This window comes from Trachypithecus francoisi, unplaced genomic scaffold (genome assembly GCF_009764315.1).
Source record: "Trachypithecus francoisi isolate TF-2019V2 unplaced genomic scaffold, Tfra_2.0 Lachesis_group9, whole genome shotgun sequence".
Lineage (NCBI taxonomy): Eukaryota > Metazoa > Chordata > Mammalia > Primates > Cercopithecidae > Trachypithecus > Trachypithecus francoisi.
In genome coordinates, this window is record NW_022681474.1 from 64,759,629 (window position 1) to 64,772,673 (window position 13,045).

The 13,045-nt window shown below is 37.3% G+C and overlaps 1 protein-coding gene across 13 annotated transcripts in view; it reads left to right on the forward strand.

Annotated features, from left to right (window-relative positions):
• The window catches only part of ZNF438 (zinc finger protein 438), a 199,985-nt gene that overhangs the window by 113,877 nt on the left and 73,063 nt on the right, over positions 1 to 13,045 (forward strand). For 11 of the 13 annotated variants that reach the window (XM_033209951.1, XM_033209953.1, XM_033209952.1 and 8 more), the window contains one exon: positions 9,715 to 9,797. The gene's annotated coding sequence lies outside the window, so the exon portion shown is untranslated. Of the gene's footprint in view, positions 1 to 6,625; positions 6,882 to 8,288; positions 8,376 to 9,714; positions 9,798 to 13,045 lie in introns of those variants that run through there. The other 2 variants (XM_033209962.1, XM_033209960.1) reach the window with 2 other exon arrangements.

The window sequence follows — 13,045 nt, forward strand, 5'->3', positions numbered from 1 at the left end:
AATAAATTCAACAAAAAGCATGCAAAATCTATAAGAACAACAAAACTATACTGAGAAAAGTTAAAGATATAAATAAATGAAGAGAGATGCCATATGATTGGAAGACTCAATTAAATGACATTTCCCTCAAAATGGATCTGTAGATTCAACATAATCCCTAGCATAAATCCACAGACCTTTTTGTAAAAATAGCAAGCTAATTCTAAAAGTTACATGGAAATGTAAAAGACTGAGAAAATATGACAAATCTTGAAAACATAGCTGGAAGAATTGACTTTGTACCATAACTATAAAGCTGCAGTAATCAAGATAGCATGGTATTGCCATAAGGATCAACTAATAAATTAATGGCATTGAACAGAGGTCATAGACCCACTTATATAGTCCTCTGATTTCAAACAAATCCAAAGCAACCAAGTAGGGAAAGGAAAGTTTTGCAGTAAATGGTGCTGGGTCAACTAGATATCCACAAGCAAAAATATAAATCTCCATTTCTGTCTTGCATCATGCATATAAATCTATTTGAGATGAATCATACTACTAAATATAAAAAGCTAAAGCCATAAGAATTTAAGAAAACATCAGAGAATATCTTTATGACTGGGGGTGGGCAAAGATTTCCGAGGATGTAGAAGCAATCACTGTAAGAGAAAAGCTTTAAAGAATAGACTTCATTGAAAAAAAACAAACTTGTATTTATCAAAAGATGCCACTGAGAAAACAAAAAACAAGCCACAGACTGAGAAAAATATTTGCAAAATGTATATTTGTCAAAGGAATATATAGCTAATTTATACGGCTCCATAACAAAAAACCAAACAACCAGAAACTAAAAAGGAGGAATAGGGAACAAATGATTTGAAAAGAAACTTTGTAACACAGACACTGCACAACGGAAGATATTCAAATGGTCAGTAAGCATGTGATGAATGTCATTTGTCATCTGGGAAATGCAGGTTAAAATGAGAATGAGAAAACCACCATACTGTCTAAAATTAGATAGGATCTAGAGCAACTGGCATTCTTATACATTAGGTAAGAGGGTTAAATGGTACAGCCACTTTAGGAAAAAGATCTGGGAGTTTCTTACAGAGTTAAATATACATTTACCCAATTCAGCAGTTCTAGGATTCAGCAGTTCTCCTAGATATTTGCCTAAGAGAAATGAAAATAAAAATCCACCAAAAATATTTTTATGAGAAATACGTACATAATATGCGTTCATAATATAGCTTCATTCATACTAGCCAGAAACTGGAATAGCCCAGGTTTCCATCAGTAAGAGAATGGATAAACAGACTGTGGTTATTCATAACATGACACGCTGACAAATTATCTGTGAGGGAAAACGATGAGAAAAGTCATTTCTTCTAGGGGATGGGGCAGGAACTGACTGGGAAGGATTTTGAAGGAACTAACTTAGGGTAGTGGTAATGATTTGGGTTACAAGGTACATGCATTTGTAAAAAACTTATGGAATGGTACACTTAAGATTGGTGTATTTCATTTTATATAAATTTTGCCCCAAGAAAGAAAAAACAGCTTTAAAAAATCACAAGGAAGTACTTTTTTATGTCCATTAGATTGGCAAAAATGTTGGAGCATCTTGAACTTACCTTGCCCTGCTAGTGGTTGTACAAATTGAATCAACCATATAATTCATTTGCATTAACTAATAATAATACATTAGTTAATTTTCATTAACTAATAAGTTGTGTGTATATCAACCAAGCAACTCCACTCTGAGGCATAGAAACTCTTGGTAATCTACATAGAGAAATACATAATATGTTCCAGAAAACTGGAAACAACTCAGATATCATCAATAAGAGAAGACACAAATTGTGCTACATTCAAGCATATCATCATGGATAAGTCTCATGGACAAATAAACCAAGAAACTTAAGAATACTTCCAACCAATATGGAATATGGAATATATTGGAATATGATTCCAACCAATATAATTCCATCCAAAATCTTGCAAAATTAAGCAAGATATTGATTAGGGATACATATGGTAGCACCATAAAGGAAAGCAAAAACAACAACAAAAAAAGATAGCTGAGGAGAATGCATGGGAAAAAGGATTGGAATTGGAATGGGAAAGGCCGTAAAGGGGACTTCAAAGTTATAAGTAATGTGTTCTCTAAACTGGCTAGTGGGAAAACAGGTGTTCATTTTACTGTTCTTTATAACTTGCACGTATGTTGTAAATACTATTTGGTATGTATTCAGTATTTAATTTCTTGAGAAATTAGAGATACACTTAAATAATCTTTAAGGATACTTCATTAGCAATAATATGCAAAATATGAGAAGTAGGCTTTCCGCTGTCACTAATTCAGTCATTCAAGTGTTTATCAAATGCCTGTACAGCTTGATATGGATGTGACATTAGTGGCCTTATTTGGAGGCCACAGTTTTGGTGGCTGTATCTTAAAAGCGAATTAGAAAAACTGAAATCTAAAATGATTGGGATTTATATTGGTACAGGATAAATCTTCTGAGACTATTTCTCAGAAGTTCCGCCATTATTGCTTCAAGAAGGGAAAGAAAATTATGAATTTTCACCTATGTGATGAGTAAATGAAACCATCAGAAAAGACAGAAGTAATTTTTTTGGCCTTTGGAATGAATCTCCTTCAATAGAATTCTTTTAAAATAGGATGGGCTAGATAACCGAGAGGGCCCGGCTTTGACCTCCTTCCCCTAATGCTGGCTCAGCTGACTTCTCAAAGCACACTTTTATGAGTTGAACTCATTATTGACCCATCAATGAATTTACCTGAAAACCAGGTCATGGAGAATGTCTCCCATAATATATTTTCTTGCAACTTCACTGTTATAAAAATTCTCAGAATGCTGTAGCTAATATCTAGATCTTAACAGTCATGTTGAATCTTAAACATTTTCAAGATATTTATAGGTTTTTTCATCTCTACATTTCCTGAAAAATCTGTGAATATTTTTCATTAAATTAACTTGCCAAGAAAATTAAGGCTGGACAGTGTGGCTGCAATATAGTCCTACATTTGTAGCTTTAAATTTTAAGGGCTTACCCTAACCCTTTACTCTTTATAAGTATTCAAACATTCCTTTGGATAACAAATAATAAATTCATAGTGCTAGATATCCAGCAAGATGACAGTCTGGTTGCTTATATGAAGTACTTAAATATACACAATTGCAATTCCAAAGCCTTATTGCTTCATTTATCACAGGAAGTGCCAGAGTTCTGCAATATTTTGTAAGAAAAGCTACTCGACTTGCATGAATTCTCATAGGAATGACCATGAATATTATGCCAATTTCATCCTAAGTATTGAAGTTAAGGTTCTAAATGACATTTAATAGTATGATTTATTTTCTATCTTAAACTTTATAGGGCACAAAGCAAGATCCTATCCTTTCTTATTGCTTTTTTATTTTTAAAGAGTCTGACTGATGATAAAAATCTAAGCTTAAAAACTGTCAAATGATTTATGATATTTCATTTATTTTTCAAAGGATTGGGGTGTCACCAGTAAGCCTATTAGAATTGTAGGTTTAAAGTTCCTTGATTTTAAAAAAGACCAGCTGCATAAACAAGTTTTGAGCTTTGTAATTTAATTCTGTGTGATTTTTTTTTAATACTTCAAAGTACCAAAGTAGGCAGTTTTTCTTAGGTCATAAATAGTTGTTTATGTCATTATGATCTCAAACTTTCAAGTGCATTTTAAGATCTACTTTTTAAAAATATTGATTTTTTTTATTGGGTTCGTTACAACCTCAAGATATTTCTTCTGTCTACTTAAATCTCCCTTTATTCATGGGCTGACAGCAACAAAGGTAGAACGTGAAGAAACTGGAGGAAACCTGCTTTTAAAAAATTGGAATTCTGTAGTCAAGTATATATGATCCGATGTCTTTGAGAAATGTTGTGAAACCACTTTAAAGCTGTTTTTTAATGACACTTTTAAGTTTAGGGTAATTGTAAATTTGCATGCAGTTATAAAAGATAACATACGTTCCATGCAGCGCTTACACAATCCCCCCAGTGGTAACATCCAGGATATTAACACTGATGCATTCTAGATCTTATTCGGATTTTCCTAGTTTTTCTCAAACTCATTTGTGTGTATATTTATTTATTTCTAATTTTTATCACATGTAGCTTCTTGTATCTACTACAGTCAAGATGAACCTATCTATCACAAAGATTCCTAATGTTGGCCTTTTATAATCACACTCATCTACCTTCCCACTTCCCACCCCTGTCCCCAACCCCTGGCAACCACTAATCTGTCCCCTACTTCCATAATTTTTCCATTTTAATGATGTTATTTAAATGGATCCTTAGATTTAACTTTTTTTTAATTTAACTTTTTCATTCTCTTGAGATTATCTCTTGAGATTAATATTTCCTTGAGATTCATCCAACTTGTGTTTATTAATAACTTGTTCATTTTGATTACTAAGTGGTATTCCATTAAAATCAATTTTGATTTTTAGTTTATACGCACACATAAAATGTGAAGCAATAATGCAGAATATCAGTTTAAAAGGTGTTTAAGACATTGTTGAAATTAACCTATTAAAATTACATATTTTTTTGTCATTTTAGTCATTTGGATTGGATTTGTCTATGACTTAATATGCTAAGACTGGATGAATCATCACCTGTATACTGAACATATACTTCCAGTGGGAACATTCTATTCCCTAACTCATTTTAATAAAAACCATGAAGTTGGAGATACAAGAGAAGTCCTTGTTCTGATTCCAGCAGACTTACTATTTAGTTTTTTCTTTCCTTTTACAACCTGTGATTACCCACCTAACTCTCTTCATATAGCCTATTGTTACCTAAGTAATTCTTCCCCTTGTGCCTGTGTTTGGTTTTTCAACTAAATGATTAAGTGTCTTAATTTCTAGGCTGACTAAGATACTTCTTTCCTCCTTCCTCCCTAAATTTCCTTACTCTTTCTCTGCCCTGAACGAAAGGGATAAGATGATGAGTACCAAGAATAAAAGTATTTGGCTTCATCTGGGAGGCCAGAGAAGGCTTCCCTAAGGAGGATACATTTAAGCAGACGTCTGATGGATGAATAAGAGTCAACTAGGAGAAGAGGAGGAAGAAATAGCATTTCAAACAGAGGAAAGAAAGGGCATGGGCAAAGACCCTGTGGTAGGGAGGAGCAAAGCAAGCAGGAAGAATTGAAATCAAGCCAAGTGGAGAATGGGCTGAGAGAACCAAGGGAATATATGGTATGAAATTAGACTGGAGAGGGAGGCAGAGTTCAGACCTTATAGAGTTTTTTGGGTCATATTTTTTTTTTGGTTCTTTTTTTTTTTTTTTTTATACTTTAAGTTCTAGGGTACATGTGCATAACGTGCAGGTTTGTTACATATGTATACTTGTGCCATGTTGGTGTGCTTGCACCCATCAACTCGTCAGCACCCATCAACTCATCATTTACATCAGGTATAACTCCCAATGCAATCCCTCCCCCCTCCCCCCTCCCCATGATAGGCCCCGGTGTGTGATGATGGGTCATATTTAATAAAGATCAGTGCTTATTCTAAGACCAAGGAGAAACAAATAAAAGGTTTTAAGCATGAAGTTGACCAGATTTACAATCTGTAAAGATCCTTTTGGCTGCAGCATGGATGGTACTTTGGGGTAAAGGGTGGAAGTGTGTTGACTGGTTACAGGCCATTTTAGTGGGGTACACTGGAGAGGATGGAGCTTCGGATAAAGTTAGAGTGATGCAGTTATAGAAAAGATAACATATAATTCTTAAATCTCAACAGATACGTTGTATTAGAAATGGGAGAGGAAAGAGAACTGTATGAAAAATAACTACTAGATTTGTGATTACAGCATTTAGACAACAAGGGAATCCCAGAAGCAGATCACATTTTGGGAACATCATGCATTTCAGAGGCAGAAAATTTCAGATGGCTTTGAGACACACAAGAGGAAAGGTCAAATAGTAATAATGATAAAAGCTAATATTGTTGAGCATTTACAGTTATTACAGCATTTTTTAAGCTGGGGACATGGAAACACAGGTGTTAAGAGACTTGTCCAATATCAGACAGTAAGTGGAAGAAATGGGATTTGAATCTACATATTTCACTTCCAGAGCCCATGCATCTTATCACTCTGTGTGCTGCCTGTGTAGACAGATGTGGACCTACAGATATGTAGCTGTGGAGCTCATAGAAGGGGTCTGGACTAGAGATTAAAAGTACAGAACAAAAAAATACATTTTTGTTTATGTCTCTGAAATGGATGAGATATCCTAGGGAGAGAATGTAAAGTGAGACATGATGTTTACCTTGAGGCTCTTCAGCATTCAGTGACCAAGGATAGCAAGACAGGCAGAGGGAAAGACTATGGGCTTCTGGTTGATACAAGAGAAAAAGGGGAGGTTAAGGAGATAACGAACAGTGGTGGTTTTACTGCTAACATATCCAGTACAGAAGGGTCTTGGAGGAGTGGCGTAGTGGGGCTCAAGCACATACGGGAAGTGAATAGGAGATGAGGACATGAAGTCAGAACATTTAGGCAACTCTGTAGAGAAGTTTATTTGAAGCAGGAAGTGTCTAGATAGGCCTGTGAGCTATAGCTGGAGGGAGATGTGAGGCCAAGCGGCTTTGTTTTGCTGTTATTTTAAAGGAAGAGACTGGTGTTTGTTTAAAAACCAGTGCAAAAAGATCTGCCTAAGAAGAGGAGGTTGAATATATAAACGAGAGAAGGAATAATATTTTCATGTTGTTGGAAAACAGGAGAGAAAGGGATTAGGCATATGCAGAGAGTCTGGCATTTGGAAGGAGGAGGGGGCACCACTTTGGTGTGTCAAGTCTGGAGTAGGAAGGACTGGAGCCACTTTGGTAAGTTGTATGTGATACCGGGAAGGAGAGTGACTTTCCATCAGATAACTTCTGTTTCCTTTGGAAAATGAAGGTGAAATAATCTAGAGAGAGCATGAAGAGGAGAATAGTACTGAAGGTTTGAGGAGTTAAGGAGAGCAGGTTTAGTGTCAGTCATCAAAGAGGCTGGCTCTTGTGTTTCCAAAAATAATCTGTGCAGTGAGTTTCCTAGTTGAACACAAACACCCTTTTCGGAGCAGTTGCAGAGTTTGAGGAGATGGGAATTTGCAGGATACAGAGACTTATGCTGCTCTAAATGTGGTTTCTGTATTGTGTGTGTCCATTTCTCCTGAGAGTAAGGTCAGTATTAAAGCTGAGAGGAGATGGGAGGCATGAGATGGTCTGTGGAAATTTTTAAACACATTTTTTAAAGCAAACATTTGTAGTGATTTAAATTACTTTATTGAAAGAGTTTTCTGACACATCACATGTTATCTTACGTTTTACTTATTTTAGAAAACAGTTTATTCACCAGCACGGCTCTTCAACTGGCTTTTTAAGGACAGGGCCCCTATCTCACTAAGCAAGCTACTGAGTGTGTGTCCCACAGGTATTCACTAAATAAATGGTGAGAAAAGCACTAGATATTACAACTCTGTTGGTACTGTGGCTACATTTTATTTGGCCAAGGGATTTTTTTGCTTTATATTTTTTTGTAAACCTAAATAGATGTTCTCATTTGAAATTATAATGATCTCCATTTTTTAACCTGCCAAGAGAGTGATTTTCCCTTACCCAATTAAAAGTTTGGTTTATTTAATGTAACTAAGAAGTGCGAATCGTAAATGAAACATTATATGTATTTATTTTTCATATTTTTTAAGTTGTGAAAATGTATTTGCTTGAACTACTGTATTCTAAGATTTTGATACATTTTGTAGTGACTCTTCTGGATGTTTTCTATTCCAGAAAATACGAAATTTTAGTTCTGATTTTTCATAAAAAGATACATTGAATATGATAGCTTTAATTTTAACTCTACTAATTTAGATTGGCCTAGGGACAACAGAATGCTTACATAAAAATTCTAAAGAACACACTAAGAAATATTTTATTTTTACCATAGGTAAAAAGGTGATGAGTTTCTCTAACTATAGGTGGGTTTTTTTGGGGGTTTTTTTTGTTTTTTTTGGCCAATATACAAATAAAGATTCGTCTAAAGCAGTGGTTCTCCAAAGGGGTGGTGTATCAATACTAACGTATAAAGTTGCTTTCTGCCCCTTTGCAAGATTGTGTCTCCGTTCTTCATGCTACCAAGCCCCTGCTGAGACTCTCTTCATACTGACTAGATTGTTTTCTGCTCCAGTCGGGTTTGGAAGTGTTTGCATTTTTTTTCTACTGTATCTTTGCCTCTTTGTCCATCTATGGCTATAGGAAGCTTATCCTGGGAGTGGAGGAAAAGATGTTTTGTCATTGCCACATTCTTCTGGACACAGACTGGAGGACTATAGGAATGTAAGCATTTGCTGAAACATAGTACTCTTTTCTGTTTGTCAGCACCTATTCATTATTACTGTCACCGACCCTTATCTATATCTTTCCCAGGGTTCCTTGCTTCCTTCAATCTATGATCACTTTAAATATGGTCTTTCCTCTCCCCTGCACCTGTAGTCTCAGGTGAATCTTCTTCCCCACTCCCACACAAGGTAATTGTACTCTAATACCCTAGAAAAACCTGAAGTTTTTGTGCAGCCAGCCTTTCCTGGACAAGGACAGAGAGCTTCAGGAGCTTGCTTTTCAAGAAATGCCCAGTTGAACCTAGGGAGCTTCAGTCCTCAGGAACAAATGTGAAAGAAGATCTAGCTAGACAAACTGTGAAAAGAATACATTTACCTGCCATGACCTTTACATTGGTTATTAGGATAGTTCAGAAGTCTCTTTGCGTCACTATACGTTACCTACTTGTGTGGATATTTTGTGATATGGTCATCAAAATTGGAAGAAGGCATGGCATACCAGCTTGAAAGAATATTTTTAGATTCAGGCTCCATGGTGGTTACCATGTGACTACTTAAGCCACAGCTGCTTCTAAAACACCTTTGCCATACTTTACTTTTTCTGATTTAATTGGATCATATAGTTAGTGTCATTAATTTGGGATGGAAGCACCCTTCTGTCATGACTACTGTCCCTCACAAGTTTGACAGTGATTCACCATGCATATTAAAAAGTAAAATGCTTTTATTACTTTCATCAAGAGGCCATATGATACAAAGGTAAGCTGTTCAGGATGAAGATGAAAAAGTGAGTAGGAAAAGAAAATTAAAGTAAAAAGTTACTTTCTGAGATTTATTATTTCTGGCACTATTTTTGGATTTTGGGTTCATATTTTAGAAGGTAAAATCTCAGTTGACAATCAGGAGTTCTGTGTTTTATTCAGTTAGAAAGTTTTGATGTATTTGGAGAGTCATGTAATTTTCCTGTTGTCCAAGTAAAAATGACCATGATTCCATAGTAGAAGCTTATGGAGACTATGTGTGAAGGTACTGAATGATTATGACATAATCATAGAAACAAAAGTTAAGTATTTCTTTGGTTTTGTAACTTCATATAATTCAAGAGATAGTATTTAAGTCATATTCATGTATATGTTAAAAAAATTTTAGTACTTTACTAAAGTGGTAAACTTTCATGTTACACAGTTCAATAAGGCAAATATCTTTATGACTTTTGCATAAGATCCTAAATACTGTGTTATTTTTTCAAAAAATGTAGATGTGGTGTTAATGATATGCTAATAATACTGTTTTGTAGTTTTCTCTTAAAAGTTTGTAAATCCAGTTTTCTTTTTTAGGTGTGTTGAAGAAAGTACACACATCTCATCTTCTGAACATTTTGATGGAATTAACCACAAACCTCATGCAAGAATAGTAAAAGGTATTTTGTTAAATAATTTTTGCATATTGATGTAGTGCTCTTAATTTCTAGATTTTCCTCACAAAGGCCTACCTTAAATCAACTGCAATGGATACTACTTCACAGAGTATATTTTGTAAGAGAAGTTTCTTAATCATAAAATATATTTCTTCTGTACCAAGTCATATACTTCTTTCAGAAAGTGCTTGTGCAGACAAAATTTCAGTATTAGTAGTATGAAATAGCATCATTTATTTTCACTGTGCACTTGTATATATTTTTTATATGCAGAGTACGTGTAGTCATGTATTTAAAACATGCCCATGAGATAGATACGAAATTAATCAGGAAACGTAGGACAGCTGCATTCATTTCCTACTTTGCTCTCCTTGGAGTTCTTCAGAATAGATGTGTTTAAGAGCAAATCCAAAGTGAACATCTTACTGTGCATACCTCTTAACATTAAGATGATATTAAATGGCATGGTGAGCCCTTAAAAAGGTAAATACCCTCTTGAAAACACCAGAATAGCTTGGGCTCCATTCCCAGATCCAACGTTGTAAGCCACATAGACCTAACAGACATCTGTAGAATACTCCACTTAAAGAGCAGAACACACGTTCAAGTGCATATGGAACACTCTTCAGGATAGATTATTAGGACATAAAATTAGCTTCAATATATGTAAAAAGGAATGAAATGATACAAAAGTTTGTTCTCTGACCACTATAGAATACAATTAGAAATAAGTAACAAAAGGAAATGTGGGAAATGCACAAATATGTGGAAATTAAATAATATACTTCTAAATAATCAGAGTCAAAGAAGAAATCACAAGGGAAATTAGAAAATCTCCTGAGATAAATTAACCTAAAGCACTACATACCAAAATTTATGGGCTGCAACTTTAAAAAGCAGTGTTTAGAAAGAAATTTGTAGCTATAAATGCTTATTTTTTTCAAAAAAAGAAAGATCTCAGAGGGACGGAGCAAGATGGCCGAATAGGAAGCGCTCCAGTCTCCAGCTCCCAGCGCGAGCGACACAGAAGACAGGTGATTTCTGCATTTTCAACTGAGGTACTCGGTTTATCTCACTAGGGAGTACCGGACAATTGGTGGTGGTCAGCTACTGCAGCCCGACCAGCGAGAGCTGAAGCAGGGTGAGGCATCGCCTCACCTGGGAAGTGCAAGGGAGAAGGGAATCCCTTTTCCTAGCCAGGGGAACTGAGACACACAACACCTGGAAAATCAGGTAACTCCCACCCCAATACTGCGCTTTAAGCAAGCGGTCACACCAAGAGATTATATCCCACACCTGGCCAGGAGGGTCCCACGCCCACGGAGGCTTCCTCATTGCTAGCACAGAAGTCTGCGATCTAACTGCAAGGCAGCAGCGAGGCTGGAAGAGGGGCACCCGCCATTGCTGAGGCTTAAGTAGGTAAAAAAAAGCCCTGGGAAGATCGAAGTGGGCGGAGCTCACAGCGGCTCAAGGAGACCTGCCAGTCTCTGTAGACTCCACCTCTGGGGACAGGGCACAGCTAAACAACAACAACAACAACAACAAAGCAGCAGAAACCTCTGCAGACGCAAACGACTCTGTCTGACAGCTTTGAAAAGAGCAGTGGATCTCCCAACACGGAGGTTGAGATCTGAGAACAGACAGACTGCCTGCTCAAGTGGGTCCCTGACCCTTGAGTAGCCTAACTGGGAGACATCCTCCACTAGGGGCAGACCGACACCCCACACCTCACACGATGGAGTACACCCCTGAGAGGAAGCTTCCAAAGCAAGAATCAGACAGGTACACTCGCTGTTCAGCAGTATTCTATCTTCTGCAGCCTCTGCTGCTGACACCCAGGCAAACAGGGTCTGGAGGGGAACTCAGGCAATCTCCAACAAACCTACAGCTGAGGGTCCTGACAGTTAGAAGGAAAACTAACAAACAGGAAGGACACCCACACCAAAACCCCATCAGTACGTCACCATCATCAACGACCAGAGGCAGATAAAACCACAAAGATGGGGAAAAAGCAGGGCAGAAATACTGGAAATTCAAAGAATAAGAGCGCATCTCCCCCTGCAAAGGAACGCAGCTCATCGCCAGCAACGGATCAAAGCTGGACAGAGAATGACATGGATAAGATGAGAGAAGAAGGCTTCAGACCATCAAACTTCTCAGAGCTAAAGGAGGAATTACGTACCCAGCGCAAAGAAACTAAAAATCTTGAAAAAAGAGTGGAAGAATTGATAACCAGAATAATTAATGCAGAGAAGGCCATAAACAAACTAACAGAGATGAAAACCATGACACGAGAAATACGTGACAAATGCACAAGCTTCAGTAACCGACTCGATCAACTGGAAGAAAGAGTATCAGCGATTGAGGATCAAATGAATGAAACGAAGCGAGAAGTCTAAAGAAAAAAGAAGAAAAAGAAATGAACAAAGCCTGCAAGAAGTATGGGATTATATAAAAAGACCAAATCTACGTCTGATTGTGGTGCCTGAAAGTGAGGGGGAAAATGGAACCAAATTGGAAAACACTCTTCAGGATATCATCCAGGAGAACTTCCCCAACCTAGTAGGGCAGGCCAACATTCAAATTCAGGAAATACAGAGAAGACCACAAAGATACTCCTCGAGAAGAGCAACTCCAAGACACATAATTGCCAGATTTACCAAAGTTGAAATGAAGGAAAAAATCTTTTTTTTTTTGAGACGGAGTTTCGCTCTGTCGCCCACGCTGGAGTGCAGTGGCCAGATCTCAGCTCACTGCAAGCTCGGCCTCCCGGGTTTACGCCATTCTCCTGCCTCAGCCTCCCGAGTAGCTGGGACTACAAGCGCCCGCCACCTCGCCCGGCTAGTTTTTCTGTATTTTTTAGTAGAGACGGGGTTTCACCGTGTTAGCCAGGATGGTCTCGATCTCCTGACCTCGTGATCCGCCCGTCTCGGCCTCCCTAAGTGCTGGGATTACAGGCTTGAGCCACCGCGCCCGGCCAGGAAAAAATCTTAAGGGCAGCCAGAGAGAAAGCTCAGGTTACCCACAAAGGGAAGCCCATCAGACTAACAGCAGATCTCTCGGCAGAAACTCTACAAGCCAAAAGAGAATGAGGGCCAATATTCAACATTATTGAAGAAACGAATTTTCAACCCAGAATTTCATATCCAGCCAAACTAAGTTTCATAAGTGAAGGAGAAATAAAATCCTTTACAGATAAGCAAATGCTTAGAGATTTTGTCACCACCAGGCCTGCCCTACAAGAGACCCTG